At 38.4% G+C, this 21,232-nt stretch overlaps 1 protein-coding gene across 1 annotated transcript in view; it reads left to right on the top strand.

Annotated features, from left to right (window-relative positions):
- Positions 1-21,232, top strand: part of LOC126471323 (EH domain-containing protein 1-like) — a 148,912-nt gene that overhangs the window by 39,874 nt on the left and 87,806 nt on the right. The window lies entirely within an intron of this gene.

Here is a 21,232-nt window from a genome sequence, read left to right as displayed (position 1 = left end):
TGTTATACAGGGCAGAGAGAATATTTTTTTACAAATAATTATCATGCATTCTTCTTTTGTGACCATGACTTTAGGTACTCATACATGGAGCCTCCTCAGGAAATATCATAACATTTTCACTTGCATATTTCAAATGAGGATATACTTCGTTATTCTCTTTAAATGATGAAAATAAATGATTTTCAGCTACTGCAGATGAGTAGATACTGGTTTTACATGTTTTACAGACTTCTAGTACATCTATGTTTTTCATTAGATCCTATATAGCATGCTACATAAGCTAAGGCCTGGTGATTTACAGACTCCCTCACATCATTTCAGCCAGAATTAAGAATTAGCTGAGGCATATTAGTGTCATTACAAACTCACTTTCATTTAAATGTTCATCACTATCACCATTTCCCAAAAAGTGACACAAATTGTTCAGTGCTGTGTAATCACTTTCACAATTACTTCAACTCATAGTTTTGAAAGACAAAGTCATATGATCCACAATACAAGTCTTTAGAGTTTGTAAAAATCGAAAACTAGTTGGATTCGTATTAGCAATACCACGTTGACTTATACAACAAATGAAATTCTCTAGAGCCTCTTGATTGAAGGTCTTCAAATTTGAGTACTCAAAGCAACTTCTTTTAATGTTTTCACAAGAAAGTAACGGACCTTAATTTAATCTGCAGCCTTTTATAAAACTAAACACGTGTTACTCTTGTTTCTACCTGTTTTCAAACCTATTATTTGCCAGCTGCCTATTTCCTTCAGTATGCTATATCACATTTTTATACGTGGTGAATTTTCTGACAAAGTACACTTATATATTTTCCAGTACTTTGGATACTATTCATTTCTTATGAGTGAATCAAAGAGATTGTCTATCTTTTCAACATACTCAGTTGTGTATATAGTTTCAGATGGTGTAGAGACTTGTTGCAACTACATGGCTCATTTGTGAAGCAGCAAGTTTTACCTCCATTTTGACATAGGAATACGAGAAGTTAAGGTGTTGTGCTATTAGTTTGGGTAAAGTTTCGAACAACCACAGAACTCTGTGCAATGAGATCAGCTTCTGTTTCATATTAAACTCAAACTAAATATGGAACCGTTTGCACCACACAGTAGTACAGATGCCAGAAAAAATCTAGCAGAATACTAGCAACAAAATTACATAACAATTTAAACAGTACCATTCACACGATGTTGCATGCAGGAACACAATGGTATGGATCCCACTTCTGTCATGAACAAAACCAAAATAAACATGAAAGACTTTAAAACACTCAATATGAAACCAATATGATTGATTGATAAACTTTCAGTGCTCCAAGTGACATGGCAGTGAACCAAGGGTGTGTTATCAAAAGTTCCTATATGAGTTTCATCCCCATGACATGCTTTTTCTTCTAGATATCTAAATACATGCTATTAAACCAGTGTGGGATTTGTTTATTAGTATCTTTGAATTTTGGAGAATAACCCATGAGATGCATGTCAAATGTGGTTGCTGCTGTTGGGAATACAGATTCGTGGCTGAAGTATTGTGGGAACCATACCACACAATTGCATGGATAGTGGCACACCAGTATTCGCCCATGAGCACAAATTCCACTGTTAGGCCAACTTTTGGCAATGGTGCAGTGCTCACCGATGTGGAAGAGACGAAAGAAAAAGTTAGTGTGAGCTAGACCTCGATGCCATGTGGACGTTTATGCCGCTCAAAGACTCTGTCAGCCGCAGGCCACTTGGTTCAAGTACAATGCATGCTTGGCACGGATGTGTTCGCAAATCTGAACATGTGGCAATTGTTTGCTTTGTCTCGTCACATCTGCGAATTAAATTGCACCCAGCAAGATGAGGGATAATTTGTGTTCAGCTGGACACCTGTCTTTTGTCTCTCCATGACTATGAGATCAAACTATGCACTCGATCGCTGAAGAGCATGCACATCTGAGATGAGTGGTTGAGCTATTTACCGAACTCATGCGACAGTGGCATGTGAACATTCGTACAGTACTTTGCAAGTCTGTTAGTGTACCAGCCTTTGTCAATAAATATGTTATCATGTGTTTAATCAGTTACCACTGCTTGAGCCTACACCCTGAATGTAGTGCATGTGTGTGGCAGCAAAAGCTGGATCACCGCACAAAAGACTTCAAAGCAAACAAAATAACCCGTTTTCCACTTCACTGATGACCCCTTGTGACCTGTTGGCCAAAGCGTGGTAACGGGCCTAATTGTGCGACAGTGACATGGAATTGCAAGTGGGCTCCCGGTCAAATATATCTATGTTGGCCATAGTCACGCACACATCTGGTTTGAATATTGAACTTTTGTTCTTTTTGTATGCATGTTTCCCCCGTGTGTGTTTTCTCCTGTGCATGAGAACTCAGCTGTTGTATTATGATGACTATGGAGGAACTCCAGAAGGTAATAGAAAAACTGGCCAGATACAACCATCTCGTGGAGAGTGAGCCACAGATACAGCCCACACACAAGGACACAGCCCACCTGGAGCCAGGTCATGATAATTTGCGAAACAGTGCCATACTGTCGCCACCTGCCGCCACGGGGACGACCACTAGGCAGAATATGTGTTGGTTACGTCGCCCCCTTTTGTCTCCACAACCCATTCATGTGGTTTATCCAAGTGGAGGCAGTTTTCCTAAGTAACAACGTTACCTGTGAGCTCGGCAAATTTGGACATGTAGTGAGGCAGGTATTTTGTTTACTGTATTTTTTTGAGCTGTTTACTTATAACTACTGCACTGAATGTGTGTTTATGTTATAGTTATGTATTTATTCATTATGAGCTTCAAATGGTAACCATAAAACAGAAGTTTTTCAATGTAGTGTCTTATCCCTACGTGATATAAAGCATTCTGATAAAATATTTAATAGTGTTCCTAAACAGATGGTTCAGGATGCATTCACTCTGAAATAGACAGCAGCTGATCATCCAAGAAGACAGAAAAAAAACACTTCATCTAACAAAAGCAAAAAAACTGTCTTAATTATGTACTTTGTATAAATAAAAGCAATGAGACATGCAGGAATAAAATCACATGTCGTCCCTGTGTGCTAGAAAACTTTATTTCGAATCTGGCAGGTGTCAAAAGATTGGGTACAATTTGTCTGCAAGCGGCATTTAGAAAGTGGTTACCACCAGTAGAAAAAAATGGTGGTGATACACGAAGCAAGAAATATGAGATCAAAAAGGTAGCTATGAAAAATTTCATCGAACAATTAGGTAATGCAAGTGAACACCATTACTGCAGAGGTCAGATTAAAGCCGCCGGTACTTGCAAAGTGATCTGAATATTAGCAAACTCTGGAGAATGATCAATGAATCGGTTGCACTTGATATTAGAGTAAACAAGGGATATTTCCGTCATTATTTTTGTACGAATAACAGTATAGGCTTTGCAGGTCCATCAACTGATGTCTGCTCCACCTGTTGATACTGAAAGAAAAATTAAAGTGCTCTGAAACACCCCAAGACAAATCAGAAGTTACGACCACTCTAAGAGAACATTAAGTTTTCTATGATGTTTTACGAAAGGAACAGACCTATGAATTAATTATGTTATGACTGCCAAAGGAATTTGGTATTGCCGAAAATTCCTGATCAGGCAGCTTATTACTCTCTACAGTTGCACTTGTACAATATCACTATTTGCGTCGATTCATCCCACAATCGCCAAAATAAGGAAAATACTTTCATTTATGTTTGGATACAATCACGTCGCCGTAAAGGATCCAACGAAATCGCGTCGGCACTTTATGACGGGTGAAACAAACTTGATCTCTCTGCCATAAAAAATATTAATCTAATTGCCGATGGCTGCTCATGACAAAACCTAAACAGCACAATTATTGGCTGTACTGGATGAGAAATGAAGCACCACATAATATCGGTAAAGCTAAGTTGGTCTTTCCGGTAGTTGGTTACTCTTTTATCCCGATTGACCGAGTATTCGGAAGAATTGAAAAAGAGATGAAGAAAATGGAGACCATTATTAAACCGGAAAAATATTACAATATATTCAACAACTATGTTTTCCAAAATAAATTAGGTGTGGACTGTCCATTTTACCAATGGGAAACAAGCAAACAAGGCGTTATCAAACCATCAAGTGCCTGGCATTTCAAAATGAAATTTTGCAAGAGAATTATGATAATAAGGTCGAAAAATGCAGTTGTAGTAAGAGGTGAGCAGTACTACAGAAGTGACGTGAATGTATACAGAGGAATACTAAAACGTGGGAACACATTTTCTAACAAGGAAAAAACGGGACTTCCCATAGATGCCTCCATCAGCAAAAAAGAAAAAAAAGTGTGTGATGTTGAGTGATTATTTGGGAAACATTGTGGCGATAGCTGGAGACAGGTAGAATCCTTGGTGTATTACACGAATAGATCGTGTTTATGAGGGGAAGGAGAAAATGTGCATCCAGATCCAGACTGTGGAATCTGTGAATCGCCTAACCAAAACACAAAAAGGGGCCTAAAGTGAGGAGACTAACATACATTATTAAATGGTTTTATGTACCTAATTTTGAATAAAATGAACATTCTTAACTAAAATGGGAAATATGGCTTTATTATTAAGTTCCAAGGCTCGACAGTTTCGCTGTTTTGCCTCCAAAAGGCGACATATTCAATAATTAGTTCCTAAACATGGCAACTCCATTCCTAAGGACCTTATAAGTCATAAAATAAGTACTTTATTTTATTCGTGCTTATGTATTTCTCACTTAGACCTATTTTTAATGACCATGGAATATAATTTCCATTCATATGAACACTGTTAGCATTGGAATCAGTTTTTTCATTTTTTTAAAGAATGACTTAGGACGCAGGTGTCAACTGTTGGAACTATACACCTCAATTATATTCCAAACAGAATAAATTTTATACTGTTTGGAATTACTAAAATTAGGAAGAGGTTTCGAAATAATACTCACAGTGCCTGTGTTACATTAACGTATTTTATAGTGGTAATTAGTAATAATAATTATGTGTTAGCGAAAATAACAATTGTGTTGGAAGTATTATATGTTTTTCATGTGTTACTCCTCATACGCGGAAAAATATAAGATGGTATGGATATTGATCCCAGAAAAAATACTTGTAAGTACTACTGGATGAAGTTGAAAATCCCGCAACAGATAGATGCAGGCAATCCTGGGAAAGCCTACAAACGAAATTTCTATAACTAGCTAGGAATGTACTACAACTTTCTACATATCACTGTCGCAGACATAGTGAGGAGGAGATTAGATTAATTGAAGCATGCACAAAGACGTTAATGACCATGACCTGGCTTCAGGTGGGCTGTGTCCTTGGGTGTGGGCTGTATCTGTGGCTCACCCTCCAGGAGATGGTTGTATCTGGACAGTTTTTCTATTACCTTCTGGAGTTCCTCCATAGTCATCATAATACAACAGCTGAGTTCTCATGCACAGGAGAAAACACACACGGGGGAAACATGCATACAAAAAGAACAAAAGTTCAATATTCAAACCAGATGTGTGCGTGACTATGGCCAACATAGAAGTGTTTGACCGGGAGTCCGCTTGCAATTCCATGTCACAGTCACCAATTAGACCCATCACCACGCTTTTGCCAACAGGTCACGAGGGGGTCATCAGTGAAGTGGAAAACGGGTTATTTTCTTTGCTTTGAAGTCTTTTGTGCCGTGATCCAGCTTTTGCTGCCACACACATGCACTACATTCAGGGTGTAGGCTCAAGCAGTGGTAACTGATTAAACACATGATAACATATTTATTGACAAAGGCTGGTACACTAACAGACTTGCAAAGTACTGTATGAATGTTCACATGCCACTGTCGCATGAGTTCGGTAAATAGCTCAACCACTCATCTCAGATGTACACGCTCTTCAGCGATCGAGTGCACAGTTTATCTCATGGGCATGGAGAGACAAAAGACAGGTGTCCAGCTGAACACAAATTATCCCTCATCTTGCGGGGTGCCATTTATTTCGCAGATGTGATGAGACAGAGCAAACAGTTGCCACGTGTTCAGATTTGCGAACACATCAGTGCCAAGCATGCATTGTACTTGAACCAAGTGGTCTGCGGCTGACAGAGTCTCCGAGCGGCATAAACGTCCACATGGCATCGAGGTCTAGCTCACACTAACTTTTTCTTTTGTCTCTTCCACATCGGTGAGCACTGCACCATTGCCAAAAGTTGGCCTAACAGTGGAATTTGTGCTCATGGGCGAATACTGGTGTGCTACTATCCATGCAGTTGTGTGGTATGGTTCCCACAATACTTCAGCCACGAATCTGTATTCCCAACAGCAGCAACCACATTTGACATGCATCTCATGGGTTATTCTCCAAAATTCAAAGATACTAGTAAACAAATCCCACACTGGTTTAATAGCATGTATTTAGATATCTAGAAGAAAAAGCATGTCATGGGGATGAAACTCATATAGGAACTTTTGATAACACACCCTTGGTTCGCTGCCATGTCACTTGGAGCACTGAAAGTTTATCAATCAGTCATATTGGTTTCATATTGAGTGTTTTAACGTCTTTCATGTTTATTTTGGTTTTGTTCATGACAGAAATGGGATCCATACCATTGTGTTCCTGCATGCAACATCGTGTGAATGGTACTGTTTAAATTGTTATGTAATTTTGTTGCTAGTATTCTGCTAGATTTTTTCTGGCATCTGTACTACTGTGTGGTGAAACGGTTCCATATTTAGTTTGAGTTTAATATGAAACAGAAGCTGGTCTCACTGCACAGAGTTCTGTGGTTGTTCGAAACTTTACCCAAACTAATACCACAACACCTTAACTTCTCGTATTCCTATGTCAAAATGGAGGTAAAAGCTGCTGCTGCACAAATGAGCCATGTAGTTGCAACAAGTCTCTACACCATCTGAAGCTATATACACAACTGAGTTTGTTGAAAAGATAGACAATCTCTTTGATTCACTCATAAGAAATGAATAGTATCCAAAGTACTGGAAAATATATAAGTGTACTTTGTCAGAAAATTCACCACGTATAAAAATGTGATATAGCATACTGAAGGAAATAGGCAGCTGGCAAATAATAGGTTTGAAAACAGGTAGAAACAAGAGTAACACGTGTTTAGTTTTATAAAAGGCTGCAGATTAAATTAAGGTCCGTTACTTTCTTGTGAAAACATTAAAAGAAGTTGCTTTGAGTACTCAAATTTGAAGACCTTCAATCAAGAGGCTCTAGAAAATTTCATTTGTTGTATAAGGCAACGTGGTATTGCTAATACGAATCCAACTAGTTTTCGATTTTTGCAAACTCTGAAGACTTGTATTGTGGATCATATGACTTTGTCTTTCAAAACTATGAGTTGAAGTAATTGTGAAAGTGATTACACAGCACTGAACAATTTGTGTCACTTTTTGGGAAACGGTGATAGTGATGAACATTTAAATGAAAGTGAGTTTGTAATGACACTAATATGCCTCAGCTAATTCTTAATTCTGACTGAAATGATGTGAGGGAGTCTGTAAATCACCAGGCCTTAGCTTATGTAGCATGCTATATAGGATCTAATGAAAAACATAGATGTACTAGAAGTCTGTAAAACATGTAAAACCAGTATCTACTCATCTGCAGTAGCTGAAAATCATTTATTTTCATCATTTAAAGAGAATAACGAAGTGTCCCCTCATTTGAAATACGCAAGTGAAAATGTTACGATATTTCATGAGGAGGCTCCATGTATGAGTACCTAAAGTCATGGTCACAAAAGAAGAATGCATGATAATTATTTGTAAAAAAATATTCTCTCTGCCCTGTATAACATTTTGTAACAAACGTGCCATAGAAGAGACATTTCTAAAGACAAGCATACCGTTCATCATATTCAAGTATGGTATGTGACAGAGAACAAAAGTTTGAGCAAAATAAAGTTTTGTGTGCAAGAGCTATAAAAGAGGAAGAAGTTTAGATCATTTTAGTAACCTGTGAATTTCATGATTCAAAATATGCAAAATTCCAGTTACCCACCTACACATGCAAAGGTGTGTGGTGTTGACTAGAGCTAAATGTGCATATCTACAAATTGTGATTATCGTAACTACAACTCACTGAACTCTGTGGTCTCTTCATATGCCAGCAAGAACAGCTAGACTTGTTAGGCACATGGGTATCATACTTTATAATGCACTGTCAGTAAAAGCAAATGATTGAAGAGTACAATTTTTAAAAAATCTTCTTGGGAAATGTTGCTACAATTTAAGGTTGGCGCAGACAAATGCTAAGTGCTGAGGAAATTGCTGACTATATTTTTAATCTGGTGATAATTGTGTCATGCAAAAAAATGTTTCTGCTTTTGCTTCCTGTTTTCTGTGTTCCAGTTGCAGCTGTCACTACATGAACTTGATGATAGGCGTCTGATAGAAAATTGTGAATGTAACTGATGAAGTACGGTTATCTGGCATATGTGTGTTCATTTTCAGCAGCATACTTAACAAATTTTCCAAAGAACAAATAAATTAAAGTCTTAAAAGTAATAACTGAATTTACTTCTACTTTCATTATTTAAAAAAACATGGGTATAGCAAAAAACTCTCAGTCAGGGAGAAATGATAAAGAAAAAGACCAAAATGTTATGTAGAACGTTTTCTTTGTATGTGATTAACAATGTAAAAACTGACTACACTCATACAATGTGTACCTACCCTGCTATGAGTTTGTTTTTCAGTCAACATAAATACGTATTTTAAGTTTCGCAATTTTAATTCGTTTGAACTGGCTGTACTGAATGATAATTTGAGATGAATGAATATGCATAAATGTTATTCAATAAAAATTAAAGTAAATCTATTTTAAAAGACTTTGTGGAACACTGTTATTTTGTAGCATATAGTGTATTCCCTATATTTTTTCAATGACTGAATGGTCAATTTTTGACAGTAAAATTATTTACTTGTCAAATCCAGTATTGTAATTTCGATCATGTGGCCATTGTCAACTAGTGATAACTGTTTTTTCCACTTGATAATGACCACACGATGGAAATGGCAATATTGGTTGACAAATAGATAATTTTACCGTCAAAAGGCGACCATGGTGTCAATCATAAAATTTTGCTTCACTGAACCCCGGCTTCGAGAAGTTTCTGTTTGAGATTCCTCAAATATATTCGCTCTGAAGGTCAGTCACACATTTTACCGCTAGACTACGAGGCCCACCCATAAAGTACAAATAGAAAAATTTGGTCATTTTATACTCATCTTTCAAACAGAAATTATACGGATTTCCCCGCCATATTTCTTGTATTCAGAGTTCACTGTCACGTACTTGCCGTTCTCTGTTTCTCTGTCATAACACGGGCCTTGCACTTCTGATATTTTGGTGTCCTGGAAAATATTAGATTCCGGCTACAGGATTGCTTATTCCTGCTTTTGTCCACATATATGACGTACTTGTCTCCTTGAATATCAATTAATACTTAAATTTGATGAACAATGTTTGAGAAACAAAATTGTTTTACAGAAATGCATTCCGAGATCCAAGAGAAGTAACGTTGAAGAAAAGTGAAAAGTTTTGTCATCGTTTTTAAAGGCGGAATCAGTGTTCATATCTGACAGAGCAAAGTATAATATTATGAATAGGCACCATACAGGGTTCTTAGTTGGCGCAGGATGGAGTCAAATCTTCAGCGGTTAATCATTGTTTATTTATCCTATCACCCGATATTTCACATATATTTTTGAAAAGACACAAATAAACATCCACCAAGTCAAGTCAAATACAAATTTCTAACCAACCAAGACAGAAGCAGGACTGAAAATGACTAATAAAAGACTGATGAAAGTGGTTAATGACTTGTGTGCCTTTCCAGAACATCCTAAAACTTTAATTAAGTCAAATTAATAATATGACAACTTCCATTTTCAAGATTATTTAACAAATTTATTTTATATAATGTTTTCTGATGATATGTATTCATGTGATGATTTTTAGCAATTGTATCAAATGCTAATGGTTGTAAATTTCTGAAATATAAAATGTGGAAAATTTTTGTTTAAGTTATGGTTTCAAGTACATATCTGCAGTGAAATTAGTAAAAACATAAATAAGAACATATGCTTCACCTGCATTTAAAACTGAGCGTTAAAAATAATAAAATTAATGTATAATTGTTTTCAAAGTATTTGTTATTGCTTTTTTTCAACTAATTTTCATAGTGTTGGATTGAAGGTTTAAAGTTATGTCGATATATAAATGAAAAATTATATTTATGGAAAAATTATGCCAAACATCCAGAAGAATTAATAACAATTCACAAACTTGGATTTCAGAATTAACGTATCAAAACCAATTTACTTCGAGCCTGAATTTAGATTGTATCATACAGTTCATTAATTGAACAAAAGTTTGATAGGACTAGAGTCAGTATAGTGGGAAATGCCCTCACTGATCAAACTACTGAGGGACAACTCAGGGCCCACTGTTACAGCTTTACTTCTTACAGTATAGTACCCCTCTTCTGTTTTCCAAACTTCACAGAAGTTCTCTGACATAGTACATCTGTAAGAAGGGATATTGTCTAGAAATGGCGTAGCTATAGCAGGGGATTTTTTACAGAATGACCCTTTCACTTTGCAGCAGAGTGTGCCTTATTTTCTAAACTTGTCAGCAGATTAAAACTGTGAACTGTACCGAAACTTGAACCCATAAACTTGCCTTTGTGGGCAATGTTCCTACTGACTGATCTATCACCTACAGCTACATATATATTCCACAAGCCACCAAACGGTGCATGGCGCAGGGCGTCACATACCACTACTGTTCATTTTCTTTCCAGTCCCACTCGCAAATATAGAATGCAAAAACAATTATCTATAATCCTTCATACAAGCTCTAGTTTCTCTCATCTTACCTTCGTGGTCCTTCTGTGAAATGTTCATTACCGGCAGTAGAATCGATGTCCAGTCAGCCTCAAATGCCGCTTCTCTAAATTTCCATCATAGTGCCTCACGAAAAGAGCATTGCATTCTCTCCAGGGCATCATATTTGACTTCACAAAGCATTTCTGTAATACTTACATGCTGATCGAACCAACCGCTAACAAATCTAGTAGTACGTTTCTGAACTGCTTTGATGCATTTCTTTAATGTGACCTCGGATCCCAAACACATGAACAGTACTCAAGAATGGGTCCCACTAGCATACAATATGCGGTCTCCTTTATAGATGGGCTACACCTTCCCAAAACACGCCCAATAAAACGAAGTCAAACATTTACCTTCCCAACCACCAACCTGGCGTGCATATTTAAAAAAAATGGTTCAAATGGCTCTGAGCACTATGGGACTTAACTGCTGAGGTCATCAGTCCCCTAGAACTTAGCACTACTTAAACCTAAATAACCTAAGGACATCACACACATCCATGCCCGAGGCAGGATTCGAACCTGCGACCGTAGCGGTCGCGCGGTTCCAGACTGTAGTGACTAGAACTGCTTGGCCATCCCGGCCAGCTGCAATTTCATTTCATATCTCTTTGCAACGTTACGCCTAGATGTTTAATCGATGTGACTGTCTAGCAGCACACTAATAATGCTATAATCTAACAACAAAGTATTGTTTTTCCTACTCATCTGTGTCAACTTTAATTTTTCTACATTTAGAGCAAGTCTGCCATTCATCACACCAACCAGAAATTTTAAATCATCTTGTATCCCTCTGCAGTTACTTCCTGTGTACCACAGCATCATCATCAAACACATGTAAATTGCCGTTCACCCTGTCCAACAGATCATACACGTGTATAAAGAATAGAGAATATTAGCGGTCTTATCATACTTAACTGGGCCCATCCTTGTCTCCAAAGAACACTTGCCATTGAGGACAATGTACTGTATTCTACTATTTAAAAAGTCTTCTAGCCACTCACATATCTGGGAATCTAACCTGTGTGCTCGGATCTTCGTCAAAGCCTGCAGTGACTCACGATGTCCAATGCTTTCCAGAAGTCAAGGAATATGGAATCTTTCTGTTGCCCTCTATCCGTAGTTTGTAGGATATCATGTTAGAAAGAGGCAAGGTGAGTTTCGCACAAGTGATGCTTTCTAAAACTGTGCTGACCTGTGGACAGAAATTATACTGTCTCATGGAACTTTATTAAATCTGATTTACGAAGGTGTTCATGACCTCTGCAGCAAGCCGATGTTAAGAAAATTGGACTTTTCCTTGGGAAGAGGTACATGATAAAAGCAAGCTAAGTAACGGGCCAATGTTGCCAGGTACTCCCTGTAAAGCCGAATTTGCATTCCAACTGGACCTGGTGACTTATTTGTTTTTGAACTCTTTCAGTTGCTCCTCTATGCCATGGATACCTGTTTCCATGTCCTCCAAACAAGAGTCTATGTGACAGTCAAATGATGGTGTGTTTGAACGATCCTCATACATGGATGATTTGTTAAACACGAAATTTAAAACTTCAGCTTTCATTTTGCTGTCTCCTATTGTCACACCAGATTGGCTGACAAGTGACTGGATAGAAGCCTTTGGCCCACTTAGTGGTTTTACGTATGACCAGAATTCTCCTGGGTTCTCAACAAGATCTTTCACTAAGGTATGATGGCGGAAATTATTGTATGCACTCATGATTTTTCTTCTGCAAGTATCTCACTCCTACTTTCAAAACTTCACAGAAGTGCTCCTTCATACCTTTTGGGACTAGCACTCCTGAAAGAAAGAATATTGTAGAGAGATGGCTGAGCTAGAGCCTTCTTTGATGTCTCACAAGGTACAAGATGTGTGATTACCACAATGAAAATAATTCTTGCTAAGCAAAGTCTGCGGATACATGTTGAGCATCACTTAGATTTTCATAGGGTGTGAATAGAATGCACAGTACAAATAATTACTGTTAATGAAAGATACTGTAAACAAAAATGATTTAACACATTGAAGATCGTTTAGATATCCAAAATGTCAATTATACCTTATATGTATATTTGTTAAGTTTTATCTTTATACACAAAAATTCCAATATTTTGTTGGAAATTTGTTCAAACAACAACCTTGACCACAATATTCGATAACAAATCAAAGGAAGAAATTTTGATGAGATGCTGTTACTAACCACTGAAAAAGAAACTTTCCTCTATCTTTCTGTTGGAATACTTATATTCAGTAATGTAACGTAATTTCTTAGCATTCTATGTTGTTGCTCTTCCCTTTTCTATGTAAAATTCAATGATGAGGAGAGAAGAGAGGAGGGATGTTGGTGTGGTCATCTGCGCACAGGTACTCGTGACTACCCACATCGTAGCTTGCTGCAAGGCAGGACAGGGGTGGACTGTTTTTCGGAGGGTTGACCCAAAGATGCTTGTGACTGTCCATGCCATAAGCATTGTTGGTGTGATGAATGACTGTAACATTTCTGGCAGAGATCGTAGGGTATGAGTTGTCAGTGTGTCAAATCACATCATGTCATGACCTGTCAAAACATTCCACAATGCATTTCAAACAACAGCATCCACACTGGCCATTCCATTATATCATATCATATCATGGCATCGCCGAGGCTTCTTGGGAAGTTTTGATGGCTGATCTCATCTGTCCACTGCTGATTAAATGAGCCTCAAGCTTATTTCCTCCCAGTACAAAGCCATGTGCATGTCCCCATGTTTCGTTTTGTTGTGATTTTTGTTGCTGAGATCAGTTCTTTGTTGTTTATTATTTTTGTTATTTGTTATAAATTGTTTCATTTCGTTATTTGTTTTTTTTTTTTAATTTGTAATTTTATAATAAATGATGAGAGATTAATTGGGGCAGTGAGGCAGCAGTCTGTATTGTATGACATGAGCATACAAAATTACTTGCCATCTTCTACATTTATAAAGTGAATTTTTCTACATACTGTTACTGTATTTAGTATTGTACAATAAAATGGGCTGCAATATGTCTGCAACTTGAAGTGAAAACAGTATGGGGGTAGTGTCAGATTGATTAGTAAAAAGAATTTATTTGAATGTTGTCATGCATTTGCAATGGTCCATAAAGAAATGGTCTGAAGCCTTCAGACATTGCCACAGTGGAAAAATATGTTTTTTGTTAAGTATACTTCAAGTAATTTATTAGAATTGTTTGTTTAAATATATGTTGGTGGTAGGCTTATTTATAGTTAAGTAGCACTCTGGGTTGCGTGTGAAAAAGTTTTTCAAGCATAAGTTGTCAATATTTATGTGGTTTCACTACCTAATCCCATTCCAAATAAGACACTTGGACTATTAAAAGCCAAATATAAGACATAAAGAACATCTATAAACTTGGAGGGAGAGTTATTGGCAGACATAACACTATTGCACAAAAGTTTACACTGGACTGTCATCTTAAACTTAACCTTAAATCAACCAATTTTTCATGGGATGTGAAGGCAGCTCGTAACAATCTGTTCCTTTTAGTAATTCTTGGTGCAATTTGACGTAACAAATGCAAACACTGGTACTTGACTTTCTAAAATACTCATATAATGTAAATTCCTCTTCCTTAGGTTCCTTGTGTAGTGTGTTAAATTTCCCTTCTGTATCATGTAATGACATTTTTCAGGCCAACACTCCATTTTTGATTCTTTGTAGTTCTGTTTTCCGTCTCTAATGTGCAAGGTATTCCTGCAAGCTGAAAATCATTTGAGTCAAGTAAATGTCATTTTTGTACAAATGTGGACTTACTCTGATTAACCAGAACATTGTGACCATCAACGTACTATCGATATAAACCTTTCCAGGAGACAGCAGCGACACCTGACGAAGAATAACTGCTAGTCAGACACATGCATGGTGCATGTAGTATCAGAGAGAGTGCTGCCTGTGTCTAGAATGGGGAAGATGCACAATCTATCTGAGTTTGCCTGAAGGCAGACTGTGATGGCCCAGAGGCTCAGCATGAGAATTTAAAAAACTGTATGACTTGTTGAGTGTTCGAGGAGTGCTGTTGTGAGTGTCTTCAATATGTGGCAAAACCAAGGTAAAATCCAGACATCGTTGGGTTGGGTGGCCACCGCACATTTCAGATGTCAGATATGTAATCTGGGCAGACTGGTCAAACAGGAGGGGCAGTGAACTGTCACGGAACTAAAGCAGACTTTAGTGCTGGACAGAGTACAAGTTGTCTGAAGACACAGTGCACCAAACACATAAAATGATAGGCCTCCATAGCTGAAGATTCATGCGTGTGCCAATGTTAACACTATGACATCAGCAACTACAACTGAAATGGGCACTTGACCTTCGGCACTGGATGTTGGTGCAGTGGCAATATGTGGAATGGTCTGATTAATCCTGATACCTTCTTCATCATGGTGATGGGAGGGTGCAAATCTATCGTCTTCCAGGGGAACAGCTGTTTGATACCTGTACTTTGGGATTGAGACAAGGTGTCAGCACCCCCATTATGCTGTGGGGAGCATTCACATGGACATGGAGCTGTTAAAGGCACCATGATGGCCACGGAGTATCGTATACTGGTTGCAGACCATGTACATCCTTTCATGACGATCGTGTTTTCCGATGGCAGTTGCATTTTTAACAAGTCATAACACCAGGAGTGTGACGGAGTAGTTCTAACTCATTGCCCAGCATTTATGGAAATTAGGTGTCTCTTTTGTGCAGATGTAGTTCCAGTGACCGCCAATGACCTATTAAGGCCTCGTTTCTTCCATGCCATGATGCATTGCCACTGTAATCAATGCTAAAGGTGAACATACTGGCTATTAGATAGCTGGCCATAATGTTCTGTCTGATCAGTGTATATAAACTACTGAAATGTCTACGTACACTTCACTCATAAAAACAGTTGAAATCCATCTTGTGAAGGTCGCAGTTCGTACAAAAAAAAAAAAAAAAAAAAAAAAAAAAACATATAAGCTACTGAAATGTCTACGTGCACTTCACTCATAAAAACAGTTGAAATCCATCTTGTGAAGGTCGCAGTTCGTACAAAAAAAAAAAAAACACTTGAGGTCAGCCATGCAAGTTGAGATCAGGTGACTTGAATTAACTTGACATGCCTTGACATGACGGAATGTGTGAATACACCGTGACATGACAGTGCCGAGATGTGACGGGGGTGGCAGATAGTTGTCATCAGTTGTGAGAGAAGGTTATTTGAAATAAGCAAAATGTATGTCGTGACCTGATCACACTGCTGTTGCAATCATTCACAAGTGAACAAATGTTGTGGAGATGACTTCTGGAATGTAGCTTGGACTGTGATGTACTGCTTGAACATCTTGTTCAGTGCAGTAACATTTTTCCCCTGGCAGCACAAAAGCAGCAGCATGACATCGCTGAGGGTGTTGTCATACCCAGTAGGTGACTGTAGCATCTGCAATTCAGCGAGTGTGATGTGGTTCGTACAACGTGATTGCCAAGTGTGCCTGCCCATTAATGGAAGAGCCAAAACTCTGATGGAACCAGCAGAGATGTGTGGTGGATGGTGGGAGATTGGTGGCTGCCACATGACAAGTTCTTATACCAAGTGGCAGCCACTGTGGGGAAGTGTCATCCTCTCGTGGGGTGTTGAACAGTCTGGGTCACATTGTCTCAGTGTGGTTTGGATGGACGCATGACATCATGACTGACTGCCATGGCAAGGTGCGGTTGCCAGCTTCTTCAGTGACAGCTGGGAAAAGTTGTGGTGTATCAAACAGCAGGAATGGCGTGGGAGCAAGAGTGTCAAGCTCGATAATGATTGGCTGAATTCATGCGCGTTCAGGTCCTTTCCATCATGAAGAGAGCCAAAGTTGGAGCGAGGCAAGATGGCAGCCATTGTCAATGGGGCTGGTTGTACATTGCCAACTGCACAAGTCAGGAGGGTTGAGAAACATGTTCAAGCACTGTTCAACTGGTTGAAAGGCACAAGTGTGAAAATGTCTACTGTACAAATGCAGCATAGTCTAAACAGTAGCATTAATAAGAGCACACTGTCTAACTAGTTGGATAGCATTTCAGGCACTGTAATGACGCTTCATACCTGAATTTAAGTTGCATGGAGATTGTTGAATGCACCATTACGCAGCACCAAACATGTCAGTTATACATTCCATGCCTAAATGAGTAATTTCTTGTACACTGATGGAGGCAGAGCATCATAGATGCACTGAATGTTCGTTACACTACACAGCTGTGGCGTTATTTCAAATCTGATGAGAGTCTGATGCATTGCAAGTGAATGTTCTACAGCATAGTATGGCACATTAAACAAGGATGCAGGAAAATCACTGTCAGTTCATGCAAAAAGGATAGAGACAAAGTGCAATAATGACTGCATTGTCAATGCGGGGTAACAGGCCTGGTGGTAACATGAGAAAATATGGCGCCATGTGGTAGTTGGAGTTACCAATGTAGGAGCTTGGGTATGGACAGGTGTGATAAGATATACAACATACATCCATACAATAGAGTTCGTTACTTTATTTATGTAATGTATGTACACTGTTGTGGGCTGATCATCCTACTGAAACATAGGCTGAGTCCAGATTAAACTGGCAGAGAGTATCTACAAAGAGCCACTCAACGGTCAGAGATGTCATGTTGTAGGGTCTTGCCGGTTGAGTCCCCACACTCTGTTCATGTATGGGTTCAGTTTCTGCCTAGTTTCACATGTGTGTATATCATAGTTATGTTTGAATAGGTTTTCCTTTTTTGAAGATGCTCCCTTAGAACATGAGCTTGTAGTCTGGTCCAGAAACAGTCATTATTGAAATCAATCATTACATTAACTTGCTGTTTTTAAGTAAATGAACAGTTTAAACAAAAATGCCTATTTTTATGTTTAAAAAAATGTAAGGATAAAAATAATACCAGTGACATAGACTCTTTCAAATAATTATGAAATATAACTTTTGAAATAATGGGATACACCACTTTTATAAGACAGCAAATATGTACCTTGTTACAAAATATAAATGTTTGTATGACAAAATTAAGTGTGCTTTTAGAACCTAATGACAGTTTTGTATTTACTGACAATTAAATTTGCATGGAATATTATGTAACATACATTTGGAAAAATATTTGAAACATATGGCATTTGTTGTGGATGATTTCAAAAAACAATAAAAACCAAATTAAGTTTTGTGTAGGTACATATTCTATTTTGAAACTAGGTCACTATAAATAACTAATTTTCATAGCACAATATTGTCACACAGATACATGCAAAAATATTATTATGTTATTGAGAAATTTGAAAACGTATAAAATTTCATAAATGCACAAATATATAGCATATCTGTAACATAAATCTCATACTTTCCATCTAAAATTGGAATAAAAATTACTGAAAAGACAACATCAGTTAACCCAGAAAGTTACCATAAATCATGGTTTGTTATAAGTAGTACTACAAATTTAGGAGAACAATATGGAAAATTTATAATGTATGTGGAATATTTTACTAATTTCACTATTTGGATAATGGTTTTTGAGGTACATGTTTTATGCTCCTCCCTCGTTAGATTTATTTTCATTTACTCTAATTCCTTGCTGACCTCAGTTTGTGTATCTTATCAATAATCATGTAATTTACATTCCACTCCACGTTTCTTATTCCCAATTTATGATACTCCTCTACAATTCCTCTGATTTTATACATTCACATTTGCTCCTTTTCGACCTCAGGTTCTTCTTTCACAGTAATAGTAGTTATTGTCATTTATGGTATAGAGTCATGAATTACCATTGCTATAAGAACTTCACTCTCTTTTTAAACATAATCATATGATTTCTCTAAGATTTTAAGGGAGACTTACTGACTATTATATACTCTTCTACATCCTCTCCACTTTTTTGCATGCCATTCTATCATACAACCTATATCTTTCACAGTAATATTGAAGTGCCTGAAACAATTCCAAAGTTCTGAATAAGAGATGCGAACCACTTTCCTTTACAAGTAACTTTTTAACATTATTGTCTGACAATGACATATCTGTGATGTTTCTCTCTACTGTGCAATGCACGCTTTCAGTAACATATCTGAGTCATAAGTTAGGTTGCGTTGGGTTGTTTGGGGGAAGAGACCAAACAGTGAGGATTAGGGAATGATGGGGAAGGAAGTCGGCTGTGCCATTTCAAAGAAACTATCCCAGCATTTTCCTGGAGCGGTTTAGGGAAATCATGGAAAACCTAAATCAGGATGGCCGGACACGGGATTGAACCGTCATCCTCTCGAATGCAAGTCCAGTGTGCTAACCACTGTGCCACCTCGCTCTGTAATCATAACTTTTATCCACAATTATAAATATTTGTTACTGATTGTATAAGTATTTAACAACACAATATTCCATCTAAGTTTCTAAAGTAAAATTTTCTCCAGTTCACTATCACTTTAACATACATAAAAGAGAGTTTTAAGTCATTTGTAAAGGTAGGCACTGTAACTGATTGTACACATAGGCCCTAAAGTGACCTCTAATTTCCTGGCCACCCAGGTGTGCTAGCCCCGTTCACTTTTATGGTCGGCTCAGACAATTTTCAGTTGCAGGGTGAAGGGGGATTTCCCTAATCCTGAAGGTTTGGTTATTGAAACTGACCAGACAGGCTGTAAGAGTGAGAGATGAAAAAGCTTGCACAGGATAGAGTAGCATGGAGAGCTGCATCAAACCAGTCTCAGGACTGAAGACCACAACAACAACATGAGGTGGAATCCAAGATTTTCGGGACTGGTGCTGCCATCTGGAAAGTAGGAGTAATAGGTCTTTGCACTGCTAGGTGGCGAGAGCTGCATATCTAATAAGTCAGTGTGCCGAGTGGCATTCAGCTGGGAGGACGTGTTGCGTGTCCACAGTGATTTCCGTAATACTCTGTGTGTGGTGTGTGGCAATTTTACCATGGATCCACGAACAGAATAGCATATGTGTATCAAATTCTGTGTGGATATTGGGAAAAGTGCTATGGAGACCCTAGCAATGATCCAACAAGTGTTTGGGGGACAGAGCATGAGCCGTACGTGTGTGTTTGAGTGGCATGCTCAGTTCAGGGCCAGTCGTACAGACATCAAAGATGATGCTCACACTGGAAGGACCGTTAGCTGCACAATGCCAGACATTGTTGCCAAACTTCAACAATTAGTTCGTGCAGATTGACGTTGAACCATTCAAGACCTTACAGATGAAGTGGGTATTGGTTATGGGACATGCCAACGAATGTTGACTGATGAATTGGTCATGCATCGTGTCCCTGCAAAATTTGTGCCAAGGATCTTGACTGCCTGTCAGAGGGCACAGCATGTTGTAGTGTGCATGGACCTTCGTCAGACTGCATCTGATGATCCAACCTTCTTGTCATGGGTTATCACTGGTGACGAGAGTTGGAGTTATGATTATGACCCAGAGACAAAGCAACAATCATCCCAGTGGAAGAGCCTTGGCTCTCCAAGACCCAAAAAAGCAAGACAGGTGAAGAGCAAAGTGAAGAGCGTGATCATCAGTTTCTTTGATACCAAGGGAATTGTGCACAAAGAAATCATCCCACCCAACCAAACAGTGAATTCCATGTACTACTGTGATGTTTTGTGATGGCTCCATGAAAATGTGTGGTGATGATGGCCTGAACTTTGGTGTCAAGGGAACTGGCTGCTGCATCATGGCAGCATGCCCTGTCACAAATCCTTGCTCACCAGGATCTTTTTGGCAAAAAACAACATGGCGGTTGTACCCCACCCACTGTACATGCCAGATTTGGCACCTTGCGACTTTGCGCTATTCTCAAAACTGAAACTCAGGTTGTAAGGCCATCGGTTTAACATTCTAGAGAGGACTCAAGAAGCATTGCTGGCAGTGATAAACACCCTCAAAGAACAGGACTTCCAGAAAACATTTGACCAGTGGCAGAAGTGCTGGGACCGGTTTGCACGTGCTGGTGGGAACTACTTCGAAGGTGATGGTGACCATTAGTCCAAAGGTAAGGTTTTCAACAGATGGCAGCACCAGTCCCAAAAATTTTGGATAGCTCCTCGTATTTCAAGAAGGACTGCTTGTCACTACAGATGTGAAGGCAGTTGGTGGCTAGGCTGTATGGAAGGGATTCTTGGTATGGAATGGGTGGCAGATGTCGAAGTGGAGGTATTGCTGTTGGTCGGTAGGTTTGAGATTGATGGAGGTACTGATGTAGCCATCTTTGAGGTGTAGGTCAACATTGAGGAAGATGTCTTGTTGGTTTCAGTAGGACCAGGTGAAGCCAGTGG

Source organism: Schistocerca serialis, chromosome 3 (genome assembly GCF_023864345.2).
Source record: "Schistocerca serialis cubense isolate TAMUIC-IGC-003099 chromosome 3, iqSchSeri2.2, whole genome shotgun sequence".
Lineage (NCBI taxonomy): Eukaryota > Metazoa > Arthropoda > Insecta > Orthoptera > Acrididae > Schistocerca > Schistocerca serialis.
The sequence above is the reverse complement of the archived record's forward strand: the minus strand, read 5'-3'. Positions and strand labels throughout refer to the sequence as shown.